We start from the raw sequence: 7899 nt of genomic DNA, 5'->3' as shown, positions 1-7899 counted from the left end.
ATGACTGGACCCTGGGGAGCAGTGTTATGGATGACAGGATCCTGGGGATCAGAGTTATGGATGACTGGACCCTGGGGATCAGAGTTATGGATGACAGGATCCTGGGGAGCAGTGTTATGGATGACAGGATCCTGGGGATCAGAGTTATGGATGACTGGTGCCCGTAATAAAAGGAAAAGAATTGGGGACAGTGGGACGGAGAGGATGGGTAGTATTAACAGGATATAGGAAATGTCATGAACAAAAAAGCGTGTTGCAAGAGAAATTAGTTGAACTAGAGCGAGAGATAGACAACCTCCTCAAAGATAATGTTATGCTTAGGTGTCACTTAGAGACGTTTAAACAGAAGGCAGAACATTATCAGACGGTGGCAGAACGAGCCGCTATGTGGGTAGCACAATACAAATATAGAAAACGAAGAGGAAGTGTAAATCATTCTAAAATACGAGCATGTATTATGAAAGATGACTGGGATCCAGAGATATGGGACGGGGACATATGGGACTCTACGGACAGTGAGGAGGAGGCAGTAATACCCCCTCCCCCCGTAGAGCAAGCCTGTCCCATAGTCAGGCGTAAATTAAAGCAGACCAGTGATGGTAGAGCTATAGAACAGGAGGGTACACAAGTAATGGAGGATTTCACCCAACAAGAAGTAAGTGAGATATTGGATCACATGGGGCAAAAACCAGGAGAACCTATTGACCACTGGCTAGTGAGATTATATGAATTGGGGGCTGGAGACATTATGATTGATCAAAAAGATGTTAAAAGATTCACTATGATTTCTACCGATCCCGAGGTAAGGGCAGCTATCAGAACAGTAGTTTGGCAAGGGGACATGACGGACTTGTTTCGAGTAGTTGCCGCTGCCACTAAAACAAGGTATAGCACTGTATTAGATTGGCCCATCAGTAACAAACCATTATATAATATGCATGATATCATACAGCGTATCAAAGAAATTACCATGCAAACATGGTGTCTGAGGAATTTGCAGGGAGATTTCCTGGACTTACCCCTGCCCGGTACGGTTTGGGCAGAGATTATGCGTACTGTAATCCCGGCACACAGGTCCATTATGTTGACCTTGCTATTAAATACGGCTGGGAAGAAAATTGGAGATTTGATTCGGGCAATCAGAGAGGTCCTAGATTTAGGGATACAAGAACGCAATGATAAGACTTTCACATTTAAAGGCGAAGTATGTGACAGAGGAGAAGGTATTCGAAAGGGATACAGGGATCTCCGAAACCGAGATACGGACGCACGGGTGTCAAGAAGAGATATGTTTGCAGCATTGATAGCTGCCGGAGTGGCTAAAGAGAAAATAGATGGTATTCCAACCAAAGACATGTATAAATTGTATCTGCAAAAATGCAAGGGTAAACAAAAGAACCTATGCTCAGAACCTATGCTCATGTTTTTACTCATCAATAAGAAATTTCTCCCTCCTCCCCCCCTCCACGAACAACCTTCCTTCCCCCTCCCCCCCCATTAGCAAACCTCCCTCCCCATGCACTAGTTTCGCTCTAATAGTGCATACTGCTACTGTTCCTAGTTATGTTATGTTATGTTATATTATCCAAGTTGTTCACTCCCTTGTTCATTGTAAGACATATGTTGTCATTGTTTTCTACTTGTTATAATGTAAACCGGATTGATAAGTAATTCTGTTACCTGAACTTCGGTATAAAAAAAGTTATAAATAAATAAATAAATAAATAAATAAAAGAAAGTTTACGCGGAAAGGGAGGAAGACTGGGGAAAAGTGTTACTAACAAAGATGAACCAATTGTTGCAAGAGAAAAAAGAGCAAGAGGTAAATGCTACAAACCCCTTCATAAACGAGTCTGAGTCCGTACAACCCAGCGCCCCACCTCAGGAGGCCAATAGTACCAGACTGTATCCGGACTTATCCTGGGCACAATAGGAAACAGGCCATACCCCCCAAATCGCTGCCGTCACCGTGGATAATCGCCCCCATATTGGGGTAGAAATACAATGGCGAAATGGGGCACAGCAGGTGATGGCTTTAGTAGATACGGGGGCGGAGACCACTTTAATACTTGGAAATCCCAAGAAACATGGGGGGCAAAAGGTAGAATTAGCGGGTCTCAGAGGAAAAACTGTGATAGGAAAACAAACCATAATTTCTTTAGTCGTGGGAGGATACAAAATTCCTCAAGCTAAGGTAGTAATTGTACCCATTAAGGAATATATAATTGGGATGGATCTGTTACAGGGACTTAAGTTGAATACAACATGTGGGCAAATGGTGTTTGGAAAGGCGCCAAGTAAGCAAGTAGCATTTGAAAACAATAGACCAGTATATCTATCCAGAACAATAATAGTGGGTAGAACTGTGGGACCAGAAATAGCTTTGCCTAAAACAAGGGGTCCGGTATGCCAAAAGCAATACTGTATACCTGGAGGACATAAAGAGATAACAGAAACAATTAAGGATTTACAGGAAGCGGGGGTGCTAATTCCAATCACTAGCGTTGGAATAATCCCATCTGGCCAGTGAAGAAATCAGATGGTTCGTGGAGAATGACAGTAGATTACAGGGCTTTGAACAAAAATACGGACCCTCTGACTGCCGCGGTCCCCGATATTGTAACATTGGTAGAGCAGAAACAGCAACATTCGGGGAAGTGGTACGCCGTAATTGATTTAGCAAATGCTTTTTTCACAATTCCTATCTGTAAAGAAAACCAAGAACAATTTGCCTTCACGTGGGAAGGACGACAGTATACCTTCACCAGACTACCTCAGGGATACTTACATAGCCCTACCATATGTCACCGGAGGGTGGCAGAAGATTTAGAAAGGTATGATTGTCCAAAAGACATACAATTAACTCATTACATTGATGATATATTAGTACAAGGGGATACAGAGGAGCAAGTAGCGATAGCTCTAGCACAAGTAGTAGAAAATATGGAGACTAGAGGTTGGAAAATTAACAAGAATAAAATACAAGGACCTAGCAACATTGTGAAATTTTTGGGGATACAGTGGTCGAATGGTAAAAGAGAAATCTTACCAAAGGCAAAGGATAAGATATTGTTGTTTTCCCCGCCGCGGAATCAAAAAGAAGCCCAGAAGTTTAAAGGGCTATTTGGATTCTGGTGACAGCACATTCCACATTTGGGGCAGATATTGTCCTCATTGTATAAAGTCACTCGAAAAAAGGAAAAATTCGAATGGGGACGATTACAACAAGATGCTTTTGATCAGGCTAAGGTCGCTATCCAAACAGCATTAGACTTATGGCCTATCAGGGAGGGGCCAGTAGAATTACAAGTTTCATTTTCATCTTGTCATGTGGACTGGAGTCTGTGACAGAAACAAGATGGTAAACGAGTACCGTTAGGGTTTTGGAGCAGGAAATTACCTGATGCTGCATGGCAGTATTCAGCCTTTGAGAAGCAGTTACTAGCATGTTACTGGGCTTTGTTAGACACGGACCAATTAACTCAGAACCATGAAATCATTATGCGCCCTTTAATCCCAATTATGCAGTGGGTACACAGCACCCTGCATACCCATCAGATAGGGTATGCGCAAGAAGCTTCCATTGTAAAATGGAAATGGTATATCCAGGACAGGGCGAAATCAGGCTTGGCTGGGCACTCCATGGGCACTCCATGAACAGGTAGCGGAAATTCCTATTAATCAAGAAAAAGAACAGATAGAAACATTGGATATTCCTCCTTCTCCGGTTACTACCGGGTTACCATTCGACCAATTACCCAAAGAACAGCAGTTACATGCTTGGTTTACAGACGGTTCGGCTAGAATGAAGGGAACCGAGCGATTATGGAAGGCTGTAGTGTATAATCCCCATACAAACGAAGTAAGTCACGAGGAAGGGAAAGGCAAATCTAGCCAGTTTGCGGAACTTTATGCTATATGGATGGCTTTACAAAAAGGGGAAACGGATTGCCACATTTATACTGACAGTTGGGCAATCATAAAAGGAATGACTCAGTGGATGCCAAAATGGCATAAAGATCAATGGAAGATATATCACCGCCCGGTATGGGGTGCTGACATTTGGCAAAAAATCTGGGCTGAGTGTCACAAAAAGCATGTTTCAGTGTTCCATGTAGACGCACATGTGAAAGATGTTTCTTTATCTAATCTGTACAATTCCATTGCAGATAAACACGCAAAAATCCGAGCCAGTATCATGACCACAAACGAGCAGGAGCTATGGAAATGGGCACACGAAAAAAGTGGCCACTTGGGGGCGGAAGCTACTCACAGGTGGGCCCAAGCCAGAGGGATACCAGGATCCCTCCCTGATTTTCAAAACATACTCACACAGTGTGAATATTGTCAGTTAAAACATCCAAGGTTACCACAAGCTATTGAGCAGGGGCATATCCATCGTGGTTTAAGTCCTGCCACTATTTGGCAAATAGATTTTATAGGCCCTTTACAAAAATGTGGAGGAGATGTATATTTATGTACGGCAGTAGATACATTTAGTAGAATCATGATGGCTGTGCCTGCACCAGAGGCTAATCAGAAAGCTACGTTAAAACTTTTAAATAAAATGAGTCAGTATTATGGAATACCAAAACAAGTTCAGAGCGATAGAGGCACTCACTTTACTGGTAACTTAGTACAGCAATATGCTAGACACAACTACATTGAATGGATCTTTCACATTCCATATTATCCACAAGCTGCCGGCCTTATTGAGCGTATGAATGGGTTATTAAAAAATATGTTACGCTCTCTTACAAAATCTGCCACCATGAAGGGGTGGAAATCTGTATTGTCCACAGCTCTACAGCTGCTAAATAGTAGACCTTTAAAAAAGGACGGAAAGACTCCTTTCCAGAAGTTATATAATCAGGAACCCGCTTCTACTCAGATCCGAAATATCATTTGCTGGGCCACGGCTTCGGGAAATGTTGAATTGCCCCGCCAAAATAATTATGAAGCTGCGGGATATGATGTAACCAATCCCACCGCTATAGTGAAACCTCCCCATGAATCTTTATTGTATGATTTACAGATTGGGTGCAGCATCCCTAAGCAACATTTTGGATGGCTGTGTATTCAATCTAGTTGGGCAAAACAAGGCATAACTGTATTGGGGGGAATCATTGATTCTGACTACCGTGGTCCCATATATGTACTGTATCACAACTTGACGAATAAAGAAATTTACGTTCCTGCCCAAACCAAAATGGTACAATTGATTATTATTCCCTAAGTAACAGACCAAATGGTATGGGGAATTCCCAATTCCACTCCCCGAGGATAAGGTGCCTTTGGAAGCACCTCCAATCCAAGTAAACTACATCCAAGAGCTAAAATATGGATCTTCACACCTCATAGAGAACCTAGGAAAGGTGAAATTTTAGCTGTTGGCAAAGATGCAGTACTGACTGTACTATCAGAAGGAGATGAACATTGGATACAGGTACCCAGTATCCGATGTAAACTAAGGGAATAACTAACGATGTGTTCTCTCGCTACAGGTTGGCTTGCACCTCCCGTTTATGGCAATCAACCTCTTTGCCATCATTGGTATGGTGCACACCCTATATCAGCCTGTAGAAGTAACCTCCAGATGGGGGACTATCAAGTGGAAGAACAGCACCTCCTCTCGGACGCAGGATAATTTCACATGTACAGCATACGATGCTTGTGTGGTTTGGAACATCACCACAACTGCAAAAGTAGTGAAAGCAAAGACAACACGGGACAAACCACTAGATTAACATTATTGCAAATTGGATTCCCGACCCCGCACTAATGCAACAGTATGTGCAGAAGTATTTGCATTTAAATAATGATTTGGTTATAGAAGGGTGGAATGCCACTTGGGAAATGGGATATAATCTGACTGCATTTGTTAATTGGACACAATCCCGTATGCAAGCTTTGTATCTACAACAACAGATAGAGAAGATACAAACCAAATTATACATGAGTATTTCTCCTATTTGGAAGGAATTGTTCCAATCATATGTACCATACCAATATCCTGTAGGCTGGCTGCCACAGCCACAGTATACGATATGCGACACAAATTGGTGTACAGGCCGAATCACGTTTTATAATGCCTCCAATACATTAACAGATACTGTATGTAAACTTACATCACTTCCTTTCCCAGTCTATCTTCCTGAAAGAGGAAGTGTGCTAACACAAGTTTTGCATACTAACAATTGGATACGGACCACCAATAATCACACTATTGACAATACAATATGTACCCCTACACTAATGGGATTGGCTTGCCCTTTAATGTATTCCACATTACCCGATGATTGCTCGTTGCAGCAACCTTTGGCACACTGTAGCCTTCTAATATTACCTGATAATGTAACTGGTTTCATAATTCCATTCCTTGAAACTGTATGTGTATATAATTTGACTTTTACAGGATGTCTCTATAATGTTACTTGGTTTACTTTTGGTTTTCGACAATGTTATTTACCACCAATGGACATCGCTGATGCGCAATTGGGGGTAAAGTTGGACTTATCATTCTTTAAGACCCCATTGTTGGATCTGACTAAACTGTAAAAGGTATTGAATACCTCAGATTCATTGAAACAGACCCTGAGACATGTGGACATTGCTGTAACTGGTGCCCTGCTTCGAGCGGACTTTGCCAAGGAACGCCTACTACATTTACAACAACAATTGATAAAAGACACCTCTCATTCTTGGTGGGATGTGTTTTTCAGACTTTCCTCTACTGCCACAATGACTCTGAATTTGATTTTTCATCCTATCCTTATTGTAATGTGTGTATGACTCCTGTGCCTAGTGGGTACATGTTATCTTACCTATCGAGTGCATAAAATAGCACATTAAAATAAATATACCACTACAGTGGCTTCGTATGCAGTGGTGCCTGCATTGGAGAATGATTGATCAAGGGTGGAGTGTACGATAAACATGTTCTTATTAAACAGGTTGTGCAGCTCAGCTTTCTGGCTCCCTGTCAGGAATAAGGCGGTCTGATCAATCGCCTACATGCCAGGGACAGGATGAGTCCGACTGGGCAGTAGCAACTGTTGACACATAACATGGGGGGATAGTGATGAATCATTTCTCTCTCGCACGCACACTTGTTTACGGCACAGTATAAAAGAGCAGGACTTTCCAGTGTCCGGCGGGAGTAGGAGATATTGCCTCTATAGACATATAGAGTGCTGGACACAGAAACCCCCCTTCTCGCCTTTGCTGACCTGACGACTCCTCGATACAAGGATGATGACACGAAGGGTGCTGGATGGCATATGCAATCATGTGGTATGTAGATAACTTTCTGTAAATAACGTATATTACCATGATGTCACATTAATAAATGATGTCATAGATATTGTGTCAGAGTACCTTACTCTCTCATTCCCAACACCGCCGCACCAGAAAGTTACCTCCATGCACACTTTTCTTAATTTCCATCCTCTAGCCCAGGGGTGGGCACTTCCGGTCCTCAAGGGCTACAAACCAGTCTGGTTTTCAGGATATCCCTAATGAATATGCAAGAGAGAGATTTGCATGCACTCTGCCTCAGTTGTAAGCAAATCTATGTCATGCATATTCATTAGGATATCCTAAAACCTCGACAGGTTTGTGGCCCTCGAGGACTGGAATTGCCCACCACTGCTCTAGCCTTTAGGGATCCACAGTCCCTTTGAATTCTTTCACTATTTTCATCTTCACCACCTCCTCTAGAAGGGCATTCCAGGTATCCACCACCTCTCCATGAAGAAATATTTCCTGATGTTGGTTCTGAGTTGTCCCCTCGAAGTTTCATTTTGTAACCCCTAGTTCTACTGATTTCTTTCCAACGGAAAAGGTTTGATGTTTGTGCATCATTAAAACCTTTCAGGTATCTGAAGGGCTGTATCATAT

The 7899-nt window shown here is 42.4% G+C and overlaps 1 pseudogene; it reads left to right on the top strand.

The window, feature by feature from the left end:
- The first annotated feature begins 457 nt into the window (after positions 1 to 457).
- Positions 458 to 5747, top strand: LOC115096174 (annotated as a pseudogene).
- Positions 5748 to 7899: the final 2152 nt, after the last annotated feature.

Source organism: Rhinatrema bivittatum, chromosome 7 (genome assembly GCF_901001135.1).
Source record: "Rhinatrema bivittatum chromosome 7, aRhiBiv1.1, whole genome shotgun sequence".
NCBI classification, from domain to species: domain Eukaryota; kingdom Metazoa; phylum Chordata; class Amphibia; order Gymnophiona; family Rhinatrematidae; genus Rhinatrema; species Rhinatrema bivittatum.
Note: the sequence above shows the minus strand (reverse complement) of the source record. Positions and strands in the feature narration are given on the sequence as shown.